Here is a 22,769-nt window from a genome sequence, read left to right on the forward strand (position 1 = left end):
GTAATGCCACGGTAAGCGTGTTCATCATTTTAGACTCACTGATCCTAATTCCTAATTCAGATTTGTTTGTTCAGTAGAAGGTAAACAACCCCAAGCTATCACCCACCCCCATTTATTTGGAAAGAGAGTTTCAGTGGGAGAAGATAAATAGCATGTCAAACGTGGTTTGGAGGGGCTGTGACTGAATAATTTCTGGTTTCCTTTGCCTGGCTCCAGCTGTTGTGGCCCAGTGTGACTCTGGCAGCTGTGTGCTGGCTTGGCTGAGCTAGTATTTAGTCAAATCAGATCAATACTTCTAAGTATTTGTCTGATACAATAATCTTAGGCCAGTCCAGAAGTTCACACATTGAACCACATGGGTGGGGATGACTTGTTTCTAGTTATCAGTCCATGAACACAAGCTCAACTGGTTGATACCTGTAATCCTAAAATTCCTTAGAAAATTAAAGGCAGGCCACACTTAAGAGATTGGATATGTGGCCCTGGGGCTGCATCAACTATATTCCACAAACATTTATTGGGTGCTACTATATACAAGGAAACATAGGAGATACAATGATCAGCAAGATGTCCCAATTCTCAAGTATAATTTAATACCAGACTATAAAAACATCAGTAGTTGATTAATTGTTATTTAGATTTGGCCTTGTTCCAAAAGGCTCTAAGGGGGAAGAATATTTGTAAAAATATATCTATAAGTCAAAATGAAATTAAAAAGTATTACATGAGATGGGGTTGGTAAAAATTAAGGGTGGAGAAAATTCAAACGAAGCCAGAAGTGAAGGAAGTTCAAAAAATATATATGATGAGAAATAATGCTTACCAGATGAGCCATAAATTTGTCCTGGAGCTTCCTGGAAGCTGACACAAAACCAGAAACAAAATTGGTTTATTGTACTATTGATGGTGTCTATATTGATCTTGCTAAGATAAAGGACTACAACAGGTATGGAGACTACACAGATTTTGCTCATAAAAAGAGGACTTTGATTTGTCCTAGTGAGTATCCATGACTTACTTATAGAGAATACAGTCCCGATTTTCACTGACTGGGAGCAAGGACTGTTTGTTCCTTATGTCACAGGCATTCCTTGTTGCAAATACCCCCCTCACATACACCCCAGGGTCTGAAAATGCTAGATGTTGGTTCTCCCAGACTCCCTTGGACATGTGATCCAATCATGGCAAATGGGACCCAAAGAGTAGAATTCTGTGAAGCTCCTTATTGATGAGCACCAAGTCTGGAAATATTTATCCTTGTTCTAGAACAAGTAAAGATACTATTATAAACATTAATGAGTCTCATGAAAAAAGACTATAGTGTAAAAAATGGAAACATTTGACTCAAAGCAGGTGCTTTTTTTTTTTTAACATCTTTATTGGAGTATAATTGCTTTACAATGGTGTGTTAGTTTCTGCTTTACAACAAATTGAATCAACTATACATATACATATATCCCCATATCTCCTTCCTCTTGCATCTCCCTCCCACCCACCCTATCCCACCCCTCTAGGTGGCTCATTTCTGAAAGGGATCTACTGCAAGACTCAGAAGATAACATTGGGAAATCATTGGGAATCCTTGAAAGAATGCAGGAAGACAGCCACTACAAATTAAATGCTTAAGGAGACAAAAAGCTGAGATTAAAATTCAGATCAATGGAATTAACAAAGATCCCAAAAATCTAAAAAGGTAATGGGACTTCCACGTAAAGATGGAGCTTTGAACTAACATCACATCCCTCCCAAAACCCTTATAAAAGTACTGTATATATGTCTCCACATGAGTAGCAAAAATAGAAGAAACAAAAAGGGAAAATTTTGAAGCTGAGGTTTATGTGATAGGATAAAATGGAGAATCTCTAGGCTTGGGGACACCAGTGGAGATCCCTAAGGTTCTATACCACAACAGGAGAGGTAAGTACATGTTTACATACTGATTGCTGAGCTCTAGTCCCTTCTTCCATTGGCTCCCAAAATGCAGGACTTCATTTTTCAGGAAAGAAATAGATGAGTCTTCTTCAGGGGATATGGCCACCCCTTGGTGGAAAAAGCCCCCAAATACTAACAACAGAGACAGTGAAAGCTCTTCGTGATTCACAAAGGACAAGGTGCGCCAAGGCACTTGGAGAACCCCTTATCAGCCCATTAGCACTCCCCTCTTAAATATGAGCAAACAGTCAAAGTTATCCATTAGTCCACAAAAAGCTCCCAGTGTAAAATACAAAGGCAAAAACAAAAGACAAAAAGAGACTGGAAGAAAAAGACAACGTGCATGGAGAAGAGAACATTAAAAATTAAACTGTAATTAATATCACCTGAAAGATTAAACAGTTACATACATAAAACAAGAACGGGATGCTCTGAAAATGGAACACGAAAACAGAAAATGTAAAAGATCTTTTGGATAATATATTACACAGCACAGGGAAGTATAGCCACCATTTTTAATAACTTTAAATGGAGTATAATCTATAAAAATATTGAATCAATATATTGTACACCTGAAACTACTATAATATTGTAAGCCAACTATACTTCAATAAAAATCGATCTTTTGGATAAATACAATGAAAAGTTGGAATTCACATGAATGATAGTGAAACTCTGAATCATGTGGTAATCTCTGAATCAGTCATATGGAAAATGAACTTGAAAAGTTTTCCTGGTTTGCAGAAGCAAAATCAGAGAGATTAAAAGACAGGTGTAAGATAGATACAGAAAGTATGTAATGGAGAGAAAGCACAGATCATTGATGTTCTCAGAAAGAAGACCAGCTTAAGTAGAAGAGAAAAATAACAACCAAAGATAAGAAGAAAAAAGCTTTTTTAAGTTGAAAAACAATCTGTACTTGTAGGTTCAAAGTACCCACTGCATCCAAGTCAAATGGATTTTAAAAGACCCAATCCTGGCACATTCCAGCCAACTTTGGGACTGAAAGAATGAAGGGGACATTTGCAAGGCCCTAAGCCAAGAAGAAAAAAACTACAAAAGAATGAAAATGAGACTGGCCTCCAACATCTTTTCTCTAGTTTAAACACTAGAAGACAAGGGATTAATGTCTACAGAATTTTAAAGAGAAACAATGTCATCTAAGAATTTTGTACCTAGACAAATTTTGTGTGAAAGCCACAGAAGAAAGTAGTCTCAAATGTGCAATATGTCATTCACATGAACTTCTGAAAAAAAAAAAAAATTGAAGATGTGCTTCTACTGCCTGAGAAAGAAAACTAAATTTTTAAAGTTTCAAAATGTGAAGGTAATTGTATAAAAGGACTGGTCGCAAACACAGAACCATTTAGATTGAGAGAGATCCAAATTAATTTTTTTAATTGTAGTTATAAAGTGGATGCCAGCTTCAAAACTTACATTTAAATTAGAAGATATGTAATGGTTGGGAGGAAGGAAGGAATAGAGAAAGGGAAGTGGAGAGGGAGGGGAGAAGGGAGAGATGGAGGACAGAGAGAGAGAGAGTTTTAGTCATTAATAGTGACATTTAAACATTAATAATGACAGAGAAATGGGAATGGTGGGAAGTAAAATTGTGTTTAAACTTAGCAGTTGGCAGATTTTGCTGTGCATTACAATCTGCTGGGAATCTTTATGAAACACTGATACCTTACCTCCTCCCACATACATTTTCATTTAATTGGTATAGAGTGCAACTAAAATCTCCTCAGCTACTTCCAACATGCAGCAATGTTTGGGAACCTGTGGCTTAACTCATTAAATAGGAAAAAGCAAGGATGGCATAAAGATTTCATCTTAATTTCCAGCTCTTGTTAATTGCCTAGGGGCTTTGTTGAGGTCATATCCAGGCTCAATGGGAAATTGCTCTGATCTACTTTTACTGTCCTATCTGGAAGAGAAGAGGATGACATCACATGTTTGCCATTCCTGGATTGAAGTAGATTTTGAAAGGAAAGTAACTATTAGGGGCTTAAAAAACAGTACAGATCTCTTCCAAAATATTAGAGACAATGAAAGCAAAGAAAATATAGCCATATAGTAAAAGGCAGTAAACAGAAAGAAGAAGAAAGATGAACAGAAGGAGAGGGAGGAGAAGAAGGAGGGCTTCCCTGGCGGCGCAGTGGTTAAGAATCTGCCTGCCAACGCAGGGGACATGGGTTCGAGTCCTGGTCCAGGAAGATCCCACATGCCGCAGAGCAACTAAGCCCCTGCGCCACAACTACTGAGCCTGCGCTCTACAGCCCACGAGCCACAACTACTGAAGCCCGCGGGCCTAGAGCCCGTGCTCTGCAACAAGAGAAGCCATTGCTGTGAGAAGCCCTCGCACCGCAACAAAGAGTAGCCCCCGCTCGCTGCAACTAGACAAACCCACACCCAGCAACGAAGACCCAATGCAGCCAAAAATAAAAATAAAATAAACATTACAACACACACACATTAATAAAAAAATAAATAAAAGAGAGAAGAAAGAAGTGGAGGAGGAGAAGGAGGAGGAAAGAAAACCCAATAGGAGAAATCCCAAAATAAGATGGCAAAATATGACCACTATGTTCGTTAAGTCTATAAATGCAACAGGAAGAATCTCCTTCATTAAAAAAGTATATTGTCGGGCTTCCCTGGTGGCGCAGTGGTTGAGAGTCCACCTGCCGATGCAGGGGACACGGGTTCGTGCCCTGGTCCAGGAAGATCCCACATGCCGCAGAGCGGCTAGGCCCATAAGCCATGGCCGCTGAGCCAGCATGTCCGGAGCTTGTGCTCCGCAACGAGAGAGGCCACGACAGTGAGAGGCCCACATAACGCAAAAAAAAAAAAAAAAAGTATATTGTCAGATTGTCTAATAAGAGAAGAGCAATTCCTCTATGTGACATTTTCTAAAGACCCACCTTCAGATACAAAATTATTCAATAAAAAATATATTAAATGATTATAAAGTAGGCAAATATATCAGACAAATACATTTTTAAAAAAGAATCACAATACAAATAACAAATATGATAGAAACTAAAGCAGAAATATTGAATGGGATAAAGAAAGATGTCCTGTCAGAAAGTATATTTCACAATGAATATAAAACTGGCATGAAATTTTATGCATCAGCTAATATTATATCACAATCCAAAAAGTGAAATCTGCTATAAATTAAGAGAAATGGACTGAAGTACAATACTGACGGGAAGCTTTAGTAACTTTCTTTTTCTGACAGCTGATAAATGTAAATCAAACTTTATACCACACAAGCATAGAATATACCTTTATTTCCAATACTAATAAAACATCTACCAAAAAATAAATAAATAAAAAGATCATGCATCAATAAAATTACAAAAAGCCAAAAGTATACAGTTTACACTCTGACTAGAAAGTAAGGAGTCATTGGGTTTCCCTGGTGGCGCAGTGGTTGAGAGTCCGCCTGCCGATGCAGGGGACACGAGTTCGTGCCCGGGTCCGGGAAGATCCCACATGCTGCTGAGCCTGCACGTCCGGAGCCTGTGCTCCACAACGGGAGAGGCCACAACAGTGAGAGGCCCGCGTACCACAAAAAAAAAAAAAAAAAAAAAAAGAGAAAGTAAGGGGTCATTATTGAGTCAAGGAGAAAATTAACACTGCAAGTAATTAGAAGTTAGAAAAAATTTAGAATTAACAATAATTTAGACATTAACAACAATAAGAATAGTAAATAGCAAAATTTATGGGATGTGCCAAAACTGTATTCAGAAAAAATTATACATTTAAATATGTTTTTTACAATGGAGGAAAAAGGGAAATAAATGCCCTATAACTGACATGGCTATGAGAAAAATGTCCCCGCCAGAGAGAAATTTAGGTTGATTTTGAGAGCCATGATGATTTCATCATATGAGGTCTGCCCCTGCTTCTGATGTTCCTTCTTCCAAAGAAAAGTTCTTCGGTTCATATTCTAACCCTAGAGCTGGAGTGAAAATTTCTCTCCATTTTTTCTGACAATCCTAGCATAGGTGAAAAGTTTAGCATTTGTACCTGGGTTTTTATTTTATGTAAGTCAAGCTTAATTAGTACATGAGAATTGCAAGAATTAACAAGTTATTGTAGAGCCATTTCTAAATCCGTTATAGAAACAACTTCTTTCTGAACTCATCAAACTTCATATTGGGCTAATCATTTCTTTTGTGCTTTACTTCATTTTAGGGAAGAAACACAGACATAGAAAGAAAAATAGGCTTTGTCAAATAAATTACAATTTCTCACAAGCCCAGGCACCTAAAAAAAATCATATCATGGGCAAGTTAAAACTTTAATAAGTATAAAATACAAAACTATACAACTTCTGGAAGAAAACATAGGAGAAAATGTACATGGCCTTGGGTTTCTTGATGTTTTAAAATATAATACCAAAAGCATAATTCATGCTTATAAAGAAAAAAAGTTTACTTTTTACTTTTTTAATACCTTGTATTAAAATTGGACTTCTAAAATTTGGGGATTTTATTAAAATTCAAAAATTCTGCTCTGTGAAAGACACTGTTAACCAGATGGGAAAAAAAGCCCATCTCTAAGCCAGACTTAGAGAAAAATATTTGCAAAACACATGTCAATAAAGGACATATATCCACAATATACAAAAAAAAATTTTTTTTAACTGAATAAGAACCCAATTAAAAAAAATGAGCAAAAGATCTGGACAGACTCCTCACCAGAGAAGATACACAGATGGCCAACAAGCATATAAAAAGATGCCCAACATCACTGTCATTAGGGAAATTTAAATTAAAACAACAAAGTAATACTAGAACATTCCTAAGACTGAATGGCAAAAATCCAAAAAACTAATAATCCTAATTGCATAGCAATAAGAACTCTCATCCATTGCTGGTGGGAACGAAAAATGTACCGTCACTTTGGAAGGCAGTTTGGCTGCTTCCTCCAAAGCTAAACACAGTATTACCACACGATACAGTAATCACGTTCTTAGATATCTACCCAACTGATCTGAAAACATAGATCCACACAATAATCTGCATAAAACGTTCATAGCAGCTTTATTCATAATCACCAAAACTAGAAGCAACCAAGATGTCCTTCAATAGGTCAATGGATAAACACACTGTGGTACATCCATGTAATGGAATATTATTCAGTGATGAAAAGGAACGAGCTATCAAAGGCAAAGAAATGAATAAACCTTAAACCCATGTTCTAAATGAAAGAAGCCTGTCTGCGAGGGTTATATACTGTTTGATTCCATTTATATGACTTTCTGGAAAAGCCAAAACTCTACAGAAGATAAACAGATCAGTGGTTGCCAGAACTGGGGGGCAGAGTGATGGAGGAAGGTTGAATAGGTAAGGCAGAGGGGATTGTTTAGCTTGGTGAAAATATGCAGTATGATACTGTATTGGTAGATACATGACACCATGCATTTATCAAAACCAATAGAACTTTACAGCAGAAAGAGTGAACCTTAATGTATGAGAAATCTTTTAATAAAAACATCACTTAGGTAGTTGGAGCAGCCCAGGATGTAATGACAAATAAATCTAACTATATGACAAAGGAATCTAACTGTATTACAAATGTATGAAACAATCTCACTGAGGTGGATAAGGGGACAAGATGCTGACCTAAGTAACTCTGGAAATTAGTGGAGTCTGTAAGGCAAATGTACAAAAGCAGTGTATTTCAGTTGATAAAGTTGTTTCCATGGAAGCATGCAACATAATACATGTGTACTGGAATTGAAGAATTAAGTAAATGGATGGCAGGTGGTGGGAGCCGGTTTCCCACTGTTGGAGTTGGAGGTTACAGATGAGCAAGAGAAGGCTAGAATGATACGTGTGGAAATGGACTAAAGTTGAAGACATCACTATGAACTTACACTGAGCTTAAGAGAGAGAGAAATATTTATAGATATGTGTATATACATGAGGTAGTAAAGACATATATATTTCCTTACTCTGTCTGCTGAGAAACAATGACATCCCAGTAACAGGATGCACACCTAGCACGCGGATTTGGTTTCTAATACCATTTTCCAATAAAAAGAACCAGGATTCCTTGGAGAAATGGCTTATTGTAGGCTGAAGAAGGAAATATACAAGATGGGCCTGGAGCATCGTTTAATGCCAGAAGGTAAAGAAGTACTCAAAAAGCACAGTGATGGTGCAATGTCCAAGTGCCAATTAGAAGAGTTCTCAATGGCCAAAGCTGTAAGAAATTTAGAGCCACAAAATAAATCAAGTAGTAATGGATTATAACCAGTAGGAGAGGAGACAATGCTCCCCAGAGAATTCCAAATAGTTTACACACATATGTGCTCCCAAGGAGGTGAAACACAAGTCCCATTTTTTAAGTGTGGGCTGTGCGTAGCGACTTCCCTACAAAGAGTAGTACGTATGGAAAGGGGGTAGAGGGAAAGTAGCTTTACAGGGGAGAAACCTGACAAATACTCTCTCAGCCAGGTCATCAGGGTTAAAATCAACAGTGATGAGTCATGTTGATAGAATGTGCCCTTGCTGTGATGTGATGAGAAAGGCATTTTACCTCCATGGATTACCTCCCCCAACCTATCACCCCAGTGTTATCAGGAGAAAAACATCAGACAGTCCCACCCGAGGGACATTCTATGAGATACCTGACCACTCATTCCTCGAAACTGTCAAGGTATCAAAAACAAAGAAATTCTGGGACTTCCCTGGCGGTCCAGTGGTTAGGACTCAGTGCTCTCACTGTCAGGGGCCCGGGTTCGATCCCTGGTTGGGGAACTAAGATCCTGCAGGCTGCACGGTGCGGCCAAAAAAAAAAAATTTCTGAAAGTCTGTCACAACCAAGAGGAGCCTAAGGAGACATAATGAGTAACTGTAATGGGACATCCTGGATCCTGGAACATTAGGTAAAAGCTAAGAAAATCTGAATAAAATGTGGGCCTTATTTAATAACATTGTATCAGTACTGGTGTGTTAATCATGACACATACACCACACTGATAAGATGTCAATAATAAGGGAAACTAGGTATTAGGGAACATGGGGGCTCTGTATTATCTTCGAAACTTTTCTGAAAATCTAAATCTGTTTAGAAATGTATCCTAAAGTAACAAGCTTATTTCAAAAATCTTTAATAAGAAGTGAAGTCTAAACTTCCATAGTGTAAAATTCTCTAGACTCCATTATACCAATACTGCTTTGCTAATACCAGCCTTCTCTGGTGTCACCCAGCCACTGGCCGGAAAGAACCCACCCAGAGCACAGGCCCCGAAGTGCCAGGCTCTGAACCTGAGCCAATGAACTAAAAAGCCTTACTCAGCATCTGTAAAATGTTTTCAATGTCCCTTGACTCATGCTTGCCGAATCTCTATAAACTAAAACTAAAACGGAGAACGGCTGCTGTCCTGAAATGCCGACAACTGCTTTCTCCCCACTCGCTCCAGTCAGACCCTTCAGAAGTAGACAACAGCATGACTCAGACTCAATAGGTCCTGATGATCAGTTAATTTCCCCCATCGCTAGCTCCCTCCTCCTTCCCTGCTGGGAGCTTCCAGCATGCTGTGTAGACAGGGTCAGGCTACTTACCAGAAAGCTGATTAACCAAATCAACCAAGTGTTTTGCTTGCGCACATTTACCTCCCACTGTTCACTCGTTGGCCATTTTAGTGCTTGTAAACACACGTATATCAAAGGCAGCAACAGCAAGCAGGCCTGAGCCTTTGATATGGTACCAAACATTAAGGAACAAAAATATATATACTTGTATATGCATCCAAAAAGTCCCGCACGAAATCACATGACATTGTTGATAGTGGCTACCATCTACTTCTAGGAGGCAAATGGGGGAGGGGATTGGGGAGAGAAGTTCTGGTGTATTCTTTTTTTTTTTTGCGGTACGTGGGCCTCTCACTGTTGTGGCCTCTCCTGTTGCAGAGCACAGGCTCCAGACGCGCAGGCTCAGCAGCCATGGCTCACGGGCCCAGCCGCTCCATGGCATGTGGGATCTTCCCGGACCGGGGCACAAACCCATGTCCCCTGCATCAGCAGGCGGACTCTCAACCACTGCACCACCAGGGAAGCCCTCTGGTGTATTCTTAATATTTGATTTGTATTTCTGTCCGTGAGGATTGTTTTGACACAATTCTACACTGTTTGAATATTTTTTACAATGAACATATAGTACTTTTGTAATGTAAAATACTTTTAATGGGGGGTACATACCGTAGCTGAAATTATGGATGCTGGCTCTTAAAAAAATGTTTCTACTATTCCATGTAGATGGAATTTGAGGACTTTATTGGGGTATCTTGTATCATCATGCCCAGGGACAAAGATCAGTGGAAAACTACAGATAATGTCTCTCAGGGCTCAGAACCATACTGAAAGAAACTAGGCAAGATAAAGTTTTGACTAAAGGTAAAAAGATGATGGAGTGGGTAAGAGAGAAGGGGGCAGGGGGAGGGTCGTTAATTGCACCAGTAGCATCAAGAACTATAGTCCCCCTTCTATGTCCTTGTTGTTAGTGTCCAATGACTTAATTATTCCACTCACTTTTCCCTTTGTTCTTTCCTCTTTTGAATAGGAGATTTCATTGTTCTTTTTGTGTTTATTCTTCGTTTCCTCCATACTATTGTGTATCCATTGTGTTGGTATAATTATTTGATTCACTCACCGGTTGAAGAAAAAAGTGTGAAGGAATGACAGCAAAAGTACAGGAGATATGCACATCTCAGGGAGATCATGGCTTTTGAAGGCAGTGGCAGGTTGGTATATTCTGTATGTATGATACTCTTGGTATGAACTTGGGTTACTTCTTTTTGGAAAGAGTTTATGACCATCTGGAAAGGCATCTTAGAACTGTGTGTGACAAAAAAACTGTATGTGCTCTAGGCAATCAAGGGGTGAAATAGTGGAAAATTTGAATGTTTCTTTAAACATATGTATGAAATTCTAGAAATGTCATGTATTGAAAGTCAAAAGGATGTATATCTCCTTTAAGGGAACTCCAATTTATAGGGGTGGGACTCCTCAGCTGTCATGGCTCCACTCATTCTTATTGTCCTACTACATTGGGTAGGCCTTCCAGTGCAGTCTTAAATAGAAGTGATGGTAGCAGACAACCTTTCCTTATTACCAATAAAAGGGACATTTTGTTTTTCGTCACTAAGAACGATATTTGCTCCTTTTTTTGGTAGATGCACTTTGTCAGCTTGAGCAAGTTCTACTCATTTCCAATTTGCTGAGAGATTTTATCATGAAGTGGTATTGAATTTTGTCAAAATATTTTTTTCTGCTTCTATTGAGAACTTCATGTGAGTTTACCCTCCCTCTCTTTTATTCTGTTAACGGTGAATTTCATTAATAGACTTTCAAATGTTAAACCAACCTTGCATCCCGAGATAATCCCGATTTGGTCATGATATATTATACTTTGTATGTATTGCTTTTGCCCTATATCAAGAATAAGTCAAGCGTGCATATCGTAACCCTTAGAGAAACAACAACAAAAAAAAGAAATAGAACAAAGGCTTAGAGAACAAGACAATAGAGGACATGCAATTGATTTTTGGAGAGATTTCTCTCCATATCTTTCTCTTCTCTAGTACTCTGTTGTAAACCCCAGCTGCCTTAGCCTGTTCAAACTCCAAGCTCTGTCTTTGTAATGTTGCATGACCACTGCACTCTGCTTGGATTTCTCTTTTGTGGGCCATGGTCCAGAAAGTGCCTTCAAAGAAGGCTAATGTGATTCTCAGCCTTCTATCACCTTGTACATTCGCCTTCTATCACGGATAACAGTCTTGTGCTATTTTGCAATGTCTGAAGATAGTTGTTTACAGTGGGAGGGCAAGTCTGATACTAGTAACTACAATATTGCCAAAAATGAAAATCACAAGATAGTTATTCTTAAAGACATAGCCATTCTACAAGTGTTATTACACAAGAAGGTATTCTTAACACATAAACAGGTAATGTTACTATTTCAGGAAGAACTATATAACATCAATAATTCAGACCCTTTAGTTACAAAGGTAATAAAAAGAGCATAAAAATTAACTACCTTTGCCCAGATATTTGAGGCTTAGCTATAAAAGTAGTGTAGGTGAAATGATGGCTTGATAAGAAAAATTCAACTCAAGATGGGGTAGGTATACTTTAAAAATCAGTGAAAAGAAAAATCCAATTGAGAGAGGGACGATGAGTAAGCCAATTATAAACATATGCTGGGCTTCCCTGGTGGTGCAGTAGTTGCGAGTCCGCCTGCCGACGCAGGGGACACGGGTTCGTGCCCAGGTCCGGGAAGATCCCACATGCCACGGAGCGGCTGGGCCCGTGAGCCATGGCCGCTGAGCCTGCGCGTCCGGAGCCTGTGCTCTGTAACAGGAGAGGCCACAACAGTGAGAGGCCTGCGTACCGCAAAAAAAAAAAAGAGCACAGAGTTTAACTCAAGGTTGTTTTACTTTTGTGCATTACTTTATTCTTGCAACTTTTTTTTTTCAGCTAGGTCAGAAATTACAAATAGATTTTGTATTTAATACCATCTTCTGTGAACTGTTAGTAGCTGTTTGGAGCTCTGTATTGAGAAGGAAGATGCTTTTCTGGCTCAGCCAGATTGATTTTCAATTGAATCCAGGCCCTGGGCAAAGAAGGAGGAAGCAGCACAAAGGCGCATTGCCATCTCTACAAGTCCCCATACTTGGCTCCAGGGATATTGTGGTGTGTAAGACAAGATCCTGTTTCTAGGTCTAGTAGGGAGTCACTCCAGCAATAATGGTAACTGTAATAATAATGGTGGATGAATCAGGGGTCCTGGAGATTTCATGCTGGAGATTGGGTAATTATAAAGCTGTTGCAAAGGCTGGAAGAAAGACCGGGAAAAGCCATCACTGATCTCAACTCTGCAAGCAGCTTTCAGGGAGTGAAGGAACTGCAGGAACTTCTGAAAAATGTTGGTGCTGGTCATAGCTGCCTACAGCACTGAAGCATGTGAAACTGAGCACCAGGGAATGGAGCCAGGACTTGAACTCAGGTCTGACTCTCCCTTCCTAATCTTTCTGTGACACAGCCTTTTTCGTCATTAAACTTTTGCTGTCATTGTTCTGACATACCTATGTCTTTACCGATTTTTTGCTAGTTGTTTCCTCTTATTTTTAAGTCCTAAGCATGCTTTTTGCAAAAGGAAGGAGGCCGTCAGTACTATTAAACACATTATGGGCCCTTGAAACTCTTACCTCTGGGGCTTCCACTCTACACCATTGCAGGGGTTCAGAACAAGCCTCCCCAAAGCGTCACTTTGGCGTGAGGATTATTTTGAGCTAAAGGCAATCAAGAACCTGCAGTTTCAAGAGAAACTACAGCCCCTCCCTTAACTACCCAGAAGAATTTAAATTGGGGAATGCTCCCAAAAAAGATTTATTACCAGAGATAAATTTATCTAAGTGGCTCCATGTATATGGCCAGCAAACATCTAATTACCAAACACCTGCTCTTCTCCTTATTGTCCTGTGAAGGACCCTTCTGTCCTTGGAAGCTCCAGGCCCCTATCTCGCTCCTTAGCTCAAGATGGCATATATACCTCATTCTACCTGTCTCTGAACCTTGCATGTATGCGGGGCTCCCAGACATACAAAATTAAATGTGATTTTTCTCCTGTTAATCTGTCTGTCAATTTAATTCTTAGACCAGCCAGAAGAACCAAGAAGGGTAGAGGAAAGTTCTCTTCCTCCCCAACACCATCTCAAAGATATTACCATGCACCTACTTTGGGGGTAAAAAATGTAATTTTGCTTATGAAATAATTTGGCTACAGATAACTAATTTAATTTGAGATTGGCTAGGATTTCTTGGCAATCACTTTGCAAGAATCTTGCAAAGTGTGAAAAATTAAACTTTCAAATTGTTTTAGCTGTAATGAAATATTTAGGAGTTGTAAACATGACAATTAGTAAAGTTGGCCCAATGTCACAGTTTGTAGATGTTTATTACAACATTTATTAAATTCAATTTTGCAGTTTTCTTTTTGGAACTAATACATGTTTTTTTCAGCTCTCCAATGCTATCTCTCTAGTGCTGAATGGCCAATGGCCCAGTGTCCTGTATATTCTGATTTGATCACCTGCTGCCTCTCTTGATACCACCAACCTCTTGGAAGAAGTGTGCACCTTCATACTCACTGAGCACAATGAATAGAATGGGATTATCCCCAAACTCTCCCAGCCTGGTACACACTCTTCAAGGTGAACCTTCTCATCAGGTCTTTCTTAAATCTTCTCACACCATCCACCTATCTGTAGAGTTGACCTGTCCCTCTGCTCTCATGGAAACTAATGTTTGAATGAGAACACTTGTTTCTATGTCAGCTTTGCTTCTCAAGACAGGGATAATTTGAATTTTGTAAGAGTTTATTTCAGCACAGGGGCTCATGCCTGTGGAATCCACTATTAATTTAGTCACTAGACTCAAAATTATGTATTCAATGTTGTGAATGTAAACATTTCTAGTTTATTTTCATGTGGTTTCTTTTTTTAATTCAATATCCAGAAAATTAGTGGACAAAAGAATATGGCATACCAATAACATGTGTAATAGGTCCTTGAATATTAAAACATGGTCATAGTTTTATTTGATCCATACAAATAATGTGACAAAAGCAGAGCTAGTAATATCATCCTCACTTTACAAATAAAGAAACAGAGGCTTCAGGAGGCTAATAAGATGTAGGGTCAGATCTTAGGTCAATATCCAATCCTAATTTCACCCCCTTACCCTCACACTAAACACTTTGCCCTGGGTTCCAGAATGTTAAATTGAAGGCAGAATGGTTATAAATTAGCAAGTTGGATAATTCAGCAGTGAATGTAAATGAGAGTTATAAGATAAATGACATTTAGTGACATTAATTAACTGATTAAATTAAACCTGATATTTCAATCAGAATTTGTTTGTGTAAAATGCTAGATAAAATGAAGTGTATTTTAACCTAGTTACTTTTAAAATTCCAGTTACCATAACAACTTCTTGTGATTTCAAATAAAGGTGGTCTTTTCTTTACATTATTTTTAGAACTTTGGTTACCATAACAACCAGATGCTGTGTATTTGATCAGTTAAATTATTCCCAAAGAGTTAAAATATGGTGTGCTCTTGGAAACAATCAAAATATGATAAGTGATGTGTCAGGAATTAATGCCCAAATGGCAACGCAAACTCAATTTTTCAAGGCGCTCACATGTGAAATAAACGACCAATGAATCTTCCTTTGTATGTTGGGCTTATGATGTTTCTCAGTTACAGATATCAGAAAGAGATTATTTATCAATTGGAGGAAAGTGGAGATGTCAGGTTCTGGGGTAATATGAATTGTCAGAGCTGCAAAGAGAAATGATGTAAATGATTAATTCATTACTGGGTTTGGGGGTTTTGCAGGAAATAATATTACCAGCGCTTTGGCCAAGCTGGGGGTGGGGAGAGGAGTTTGACTTTCCACAATAGATTGCGTCTGAAAAGAGCTCTGTCTTTCTGTGTTCATTTCCTCCCCTTCCCCTCTTCCCCATGTTGCAGAATTTTAAAGGAGTCTGCTCCTATCTCAAGAAACTGGTTTCCTGATATCAATGAGAAGAGCCACCACATACTAATAGGATTTGCAATTAGAATTGGGAGGGAGAGAGTTCAGGAACAGGAGGATGACAGACCCAGGAGTCAAGAGACAGCCGGGGAAGGGTTACGGTACAGGAAGAGGCCGACCCATTGAAGGAGCGCAGAAGAGAATGAGGGGCAGGGAAGGAAAAACAGCCTCCTCTGTAGCCAGATGCCCCTGGTAAGACATAATAGGCGTAAGTTAAAAATGCCGATGGCTCTCCACCTCCAATCATGTGGAAATATTCCTGACATCATGGGCCCAAATGAGGGCAATGGAACGTCTGGGAAATTCCCTTGCTCTGGGAATCAAAGTCCTCACCTGCTTGAAGCAAACTGGCCCTTCTCAGCAGATGTCTAGCTATATTTGATGGGCACCCATCCGCAGTGGAGGTGGGTAAGGACAAAAGGCACATCTGGTTGCTCTGGAGGAGAAGAGCCAAGTTGCCCATTAAGTGACAGGTAAAGAGGGTCTCGCCCTGGTACTCGCCCTCTGCTCATAAAATGCGGAGGAGCGAGCTGCCTTTGTGCCCCAGCGGGTGCAGGAGCCACAGACTGATGTGGGAGTGTCAACCGTGGATGCCAGGTTTAATTATAGTCCTCTTGCTTAATGAGGTTTATGAGGAGGAAGAGATGGGGGTTGGTGTGTGCTCATGTGGATGGGGGTTTTTAATTAAAAAACAATAAAACTACCAGCTGTCGCTGGTTAACAGTCTGGAACCCTCCTGTCCTCCACCCAGATGAAATCTCCATGCAGAGACCTGCCGTGTGCTGAGGCTCTGTCAGCACCCCGCCTCAAAGCACCCGCGCTTCCTTCTCCCGCGCTTTTTGCTCGCCAAAAACATGGCTATCGGGGAAACTCACAAAGCCAAGCTACAGAAAAACAAACACAACCTAACCACAGTTCTTCCTAAGTGTACTTGCTGGGAAACAGAAAACATGCCTTTGGAAGTGGTCTTGGGAGAACTCAGCAGAAACGAGTACTCTCCACTTTCTACCCCCTCTGTGCATGCTGACTATGGAGATCCCCGGTGGGGGAAGGCAGTGGCAGGGGGGAGGGGGGAGGGATCTTCTACTAGTTTCTTCTGAGAGGAGCATGGGTACTTGGTCTCCTACTGGTGTGACTCCCAGTTCTGATGGCCCAAGGCTTACCTGCTTTTAACCACCACCTGGGGAACTTGTTTAAAACCTCTCTAGCCATTTATCCACCTATCTATCTATACATCTAATATATACATATAGATATAGATGTAGCTTCAAGCTCCTGCCTGGAGATTCTAAATAAATTTGTCTCAATCTGTACTTTTAATAAGTGCCTTAGTTGATTTTCGTGGCCTGGAAAATTTGAGAAATCCTCTCGCTCATTGCCTGTTCACATGAGGGACCAGAGCAGGGACAAGGGAGGAGGGGATGAAATAGAAGAGTCCTCCAATGGGGCAGGTGTAGCCTTTGTTGTATTTCACAGTTACCAACAAAGGACCAATGCCCGTGTATGATTTTCACTTTCAGTGAATCCCCCATCGCCTGACGCCTCTAACTCAGCTAGCAAGAAAGCAATAGAACATAACTGCACTGTGTGTTTCTAGGGATGTACTGATTAGGTGTGGTATCTGACAACGTTCCTATTTCCACCAGAAACTGAAGGATTCCTGTGGCAAAATATTGACTCACTAGCGTGGCACTTCAACCAGGAGGCCCCTCTTGTTAAGGAATCCGGCTCATGGCAGACATCTGGGTTTCACTCCTTAGTAGGGGATAACCACCCCTATCTGCCTGAGATTCCCTGGATTTTAGTGCTGCAAATCCCATTCTGGGCAAGCCCTTAATCTCAGACAGTCCAGGGCATTGGTCACTCTGCCTCTAGTAAACTAGGAACTGGCTCATGTTATTAGTGCCTGTCTTGGAATTATTTAGCCTTGCTTTTTGGCCAGCCCAGGTGCACCGTGAACCTCACAGGCGCGTCATCCGTCTTGGGATCCTCAGCCTCCCGTGTGCACTCTCTGGACCCCACTTAGCATCCTGTTCTCAATGCGCTCTTCTTTAGCACCTATCATTTGGCAAAGAAAAAATCCAGTTTATTCTCTTCCCAGCTTCCAAGCAACTCATCTCCGGCCTAGTAGCCTCACATGTCTGAAAGTCCTATATTCTCTAAATCAAGATTCTCCTGTGACTTTTGCATTATCTTTTAAGTCCACCAAGTAGGTTGGCCTGGGATTAAATCATCTTTGTAATTACATTTATTTGCATTTCTAATGTATAATTTGCATGACAATTGCTTATGCCTCTGTCAGTTTGGCTCTGATCTAATCCATATTTATTTGGGAGTAGGGAAACTATAATGGGAAAATCCTGTAGGTTCCTGGTCAGAAAAGCTGACTCCAAATGTTGACCTTGATATTTACATGCTCAGCAACCTTAGACCAACCAGTACTGCTATGTGAAAAATGGAGATGGTCTTATGGGTTGAATTGCATTCCCCCAAATTCATATGTTGAAGACCTAACCCCCAATACCTCAGAATATGACCTTCTATGAAAATAGGGTCATTGCAGATGTAATTAAGATGAGTTCATACTGAAGTAGGGTAGGCCCCTAATCCGATGTGACTGGTGTCATTATAAAAGGGAAATTCAGAGACAGAACACACAAGGAGAATGCCACGTGAAGACTGGGGTTTATGCAATCACAAGCTAAAATATTACCGGAAGATAGTACCAGAGGATAATAAGTGAGAGGCCTGGAACAGATTCTTCCCTAGAACCTTCAGAGGGAGCACGGCCCCGCCAACACCTTGATCTTGGACTTCTAGCCTCCAGAACTCTGAGACAACAAACTTCTGTTGTTTAAGCTGCTCGGTGTGTGGTCCTTTGCTACAGCAGCCCTAGCAAACTAATATAGACGGTAACATCTACTTCAGAGGATTTTTCCGAGGATTAAATACATTTGATTATTTGTGTGAAAGTACTTGGTACATAGGAGCCATTAATGAATAATAGGAAAAAGAATACAGAGTGGTGGGTTACCAGAAAATTACACACTTTTCAGTGTAAAGGTTCAAACTCCATTTCCTACTCTAACTTAGATGACAACTGCAAATCAGTTCAACCTCTAATTTCCTTGATCCTTATTTCTTCATCTGTAAAATGGATATAATGGCACAAATTTCATAGGGTAGTTTTGATGTTTAAATAAGAGAACATATGAAAGTTCATTAAGCAGCTTTATAACCAAGGGCCACATGGCTTTTGCCCTTGTGACGCAGAAGGCACAAAGGTTTAGGCCTCTTCTCTCAGCAACTGTCACCACCTGTGCTCCCTTAGCACTTAGTCTGAGACCAAGAGCTGTGGCAGCCGACAGATAAATGAGGCTGAGATCCTGCCAACCCTTTGTGTGTTTCAGGAAGATGGAACCGTAAGGACTACCCTTTCCTTTCTCCCTCCCTGCCACCCTCTCATTTGAGGACAAGTTACTTGTTTCTTTTCCTGAGGATCAGAAGAGCTATGACTCTGATAGTTAATGGTTTAAACCCCCGTTCTTTTCTTTTTTGGAAGAAACAATTTGATAGCTATAATTATTCTTGCAGACCCAATTATTCTCACAGAAATTAAATATGCCTGTGATAGTACTTCAGTAGATAAATGTGTTTGTTACACTATCAAAAACCACTTTTTTTTTCCTGCTATGTTGAAGAAATGAACAATTGAGTTCCAGATTGCAGAACTGAGGTTTTGTTTAATATTTACTGTTAGCAGGCACATTTGCTCTTGGGGAAAAAAAAAAAAAAAAAAGCACAGAGCAGAGCCATTTGTATCCAATAGAACCCATGATTGCAATTCATGTACAACCCCTCCCCCAGGATTAATCATATAATATTGCTAATGAAATATTAGCTCCAAAATGAATATCTAAGGCCTTAAAATATGAATGCCCTTTGATCCAGTAAGTTTACTTATAGAAATTTTTCCTAAGGAAAGAAATATTCAGGTGTTCAACTTTGCAAAGACTTGTATATCAAGGGTATGGGCATGCCTCAGAGATACTGAGGGCTCTGATCTAGACCCTTGCAATAAAGTGAGTCACAGAAACTTTTTGGTTTCCCAATGCATATAAAATTTATGTTTACACTGTACTGTAGTCTATTAAGTAAGCAGTGGTATTATGTCTTAAAAAACATCGTTTTTTAATACACCTTATTTGTTATACCTTAACTGGTAACTTAAGGTATATACTTTAAGTGATAAGTACTTTATTGCTAACAGATGCTAACCATCATCTGCGCCTTCAGAGGGCTGTAAGCTTTTTGCAATAGTAACATCAAAGATCACTGATCACAGATCATCATAACAAATATAATGAAAAAGTTTGAAATCTTGCACGAATCATCAAAATATGGCACAGAGACAGGAAGTGAGCAAATGCTGTTGGAAAAACGGCGCCAATAGACTAGCTCAACATGGCTGCCACAAACCTTCAATTTATAAAAAACACAATATCTACAAAGCGCAATAAAACAAGGTATGACTGTGTTCAGCAGAGATTATTTGTAATATATTTTTAGAGAAATGCTAAATTTCAATAATTGGTCCAATAAAGTATGGTTTATTTTATTAACTACATATTATCTAACCATTAATAATGGAAAAATAGATTGCTATCTATTGACACGGGAAAACTCTTATATGAGCAAGTTACAAAACAGTATGTAAAATATTATTCAAGTTCTGGGCTAAATGTTTAGATGTATAGGGAGAGAGCATATATATGAGAAAAGAGAACAGAAGAAAAAGGGCATTCACTAAAATATTAATAGGTACTTCAGGGTAGAAATACTATTACCGATTTTAATATTGCTCTTTATGGCTTTCTCTTTTTATTTTTTTAGTAAGTATGCTTTATCTTTATAATCAGAAAGGATTATTAAAGCTTTATTAGCCTTAAGGGGAAACCTTAAGGGGAATTACTTTAAATCAAAGGAAGCAATAGGGTGTAGCATTTCCCAAACAATGTTTTGAAATATGTGGTAGGAATTCTTCAAAGCAAGGGTTCCCTTGCGAAATAAGTTTAGAAAACACCTTTCTTGTTTTCTCTCAGATTCACAATGAAAATTAGTAGCAGCAGCAAATAATTACCTAAACTCGATTTGATCATAAAACATCATTTTTTCCAGTTTCACCTTTTAATAATATACAGTATACTACCTTGAGAAACACAGCTTGGGTGGGAAATACTATTCAAAACAGGAATCTTTCCTGCCTTGGTCTACCAATTTGGAGGGATAGAGGAGATGTTTGCTATTTCCATATCCAGCATACATTCTTCATATTCCCAATTCCCAACAGCAACCAGACTTACCTTTGTAAAACCAATCTTCCCCGCTCTCTAAGGGCTGTGTGAATGGGGGTCGGAGGGCATAAATCAGTCAACATGACATCATGCCTCTAACCACAGTGGATGAGGGATGAGTAGTAACCCCAGCCTAATCCATCCAGAGCATGGCATTTCTCCAACCACAGTAAGTGATACAGGTGAGTGCTATTGGATCAGAACTTAGGGCATTTGTTGAGTAACAGTGCTAAGTATTGTGCTCACAGCCCCTGGACATGAAAAAGAAAACATAGAGCACCAGTTGCTAAGAGCAGCCATCTTGTGACCATGAGGAGGGAAGCCAGCCTTAGGAAAAAATGACCAAGAAGTAGAGCTGCAGTCTTGATAAAATTGTATCTGATGTCTGGTGTACCCATGGCCAATAAAGCTACTTTCAGTTTGGATTTGTTTTTCTGTTACTTCCAAGTGAATGTCTTCTGATTCAGGAGACTCAAGAAGAACTTCAAAGAGATAACTAAGGAGGCTAATCCAATGCCTTAAAAATACAGTTCATATAGACCCAGTTAATCAATGCCTCACTCACCTGTCCAATTCCACAAGCATCCTTTATATTATGCATATGTTATATTTTATATTAAGTATATATATTCACATTTCCTTAGCTTTAAATTGTTCTGGAATAGATATTCATATCTCATCTGGAGATTAGGAAGGCAGAGGATATCAAAGTTTCCTCACTGGTTCTCTTCCTCACATTCTCTATGGCTGGACAAACCCCATATCCTTAGGATGAAACAAGCCACAGTGGCAGTCCAGTGAGGACTGGGGACCATCTAGCTAGATATTTTCTAGATATTTTCCTGATACATCAATGAAAGTGCCAGTGAGTTATAGCATCAGATCCATAAGCAACTTGCTATCCATCAGTGTCTCTTCCCATTTTTTCATATTTCCTACTGCTTCCTGGGCTGTTATTGAATCCATACCATGGGATTTCTGGGAAGTGCTAACAATCTAATAGAAAATGGAAGCTTTGAAGGGACACACCACTCTCCTTGACTTAGGTTTCTCTCCAGAACTTCCATCTCATCAGTCAAGTGACATCTGCCACAAACGGTGTCATTAAATCATCAGGAAGAACTTGCCTGAGAATTTAATTGGAAACATCAGTGTTGGCATTCCACCTAAGTCCTCCTAAAAAAGCACCCATGTTGTACCTGTAAACCATGTCCCAAAAGGCCTGACAGCCCATCTACTGATACAGTATAAAATTTCTATCTACAAATGGATTTTGTGTACACATAAATGTGGCTGGATATAAAAGACTGTTGAGCCCCCATATTCTAGTAGAATCAGTCAGGAAACAGATATCAACCTGGATGCAAGTCACTACAGGGGTAGGGAGGAGATATACAAAGGATGACTCGTATTCTTTATGGACTTGATATGAAGTTGGGGCTAAATCTTTGTTACCATTTTTTTTAAGATTTTTTTTGATGTGGACCATTTTTTTAAAAACTCTTTATTGAATTTGTTACAATATTGCTTCTGTTTTATGTTTTGGTTTTTTGGCCATGAGGCATGTGGGATCATAGCTCCCCGACCAGGGATCGAACCCTCACCCCCTGCATTGGAAGGTGAAGTCTTAACCACTGGACCACCAGGGATGTCCCAGTTACCATTTTTTTTTAATCAGAGTAAGGGCCTTCTGATAATAGGTGTGTGAGACAGGGGCCGAATGTCCTGGGCAGTTGCTATATTCTCAAATGCAGACGTACGCCACTAGTTCCCACCACCAGATAAACTTAAGCTGAGGGTCTCCCTGCTCTATGAACCTGGGCAGTACTGACATTTCGGACAAGATAATTACCTGTTGTGAAGG

The sequence above is a fragment of the Stenella coeruleoalba genome (assembly GCF_951394435.1).
Source record: "Stenella coeruleoalba genome assembly, chromosome: 6".
Classification (NCBI taxonomy): Eukaryota; Metazoa; Chordata; class Mammalia; order Artiodactyla; family Delphinidae; genus Stenella; species Stenella coeruleoalba.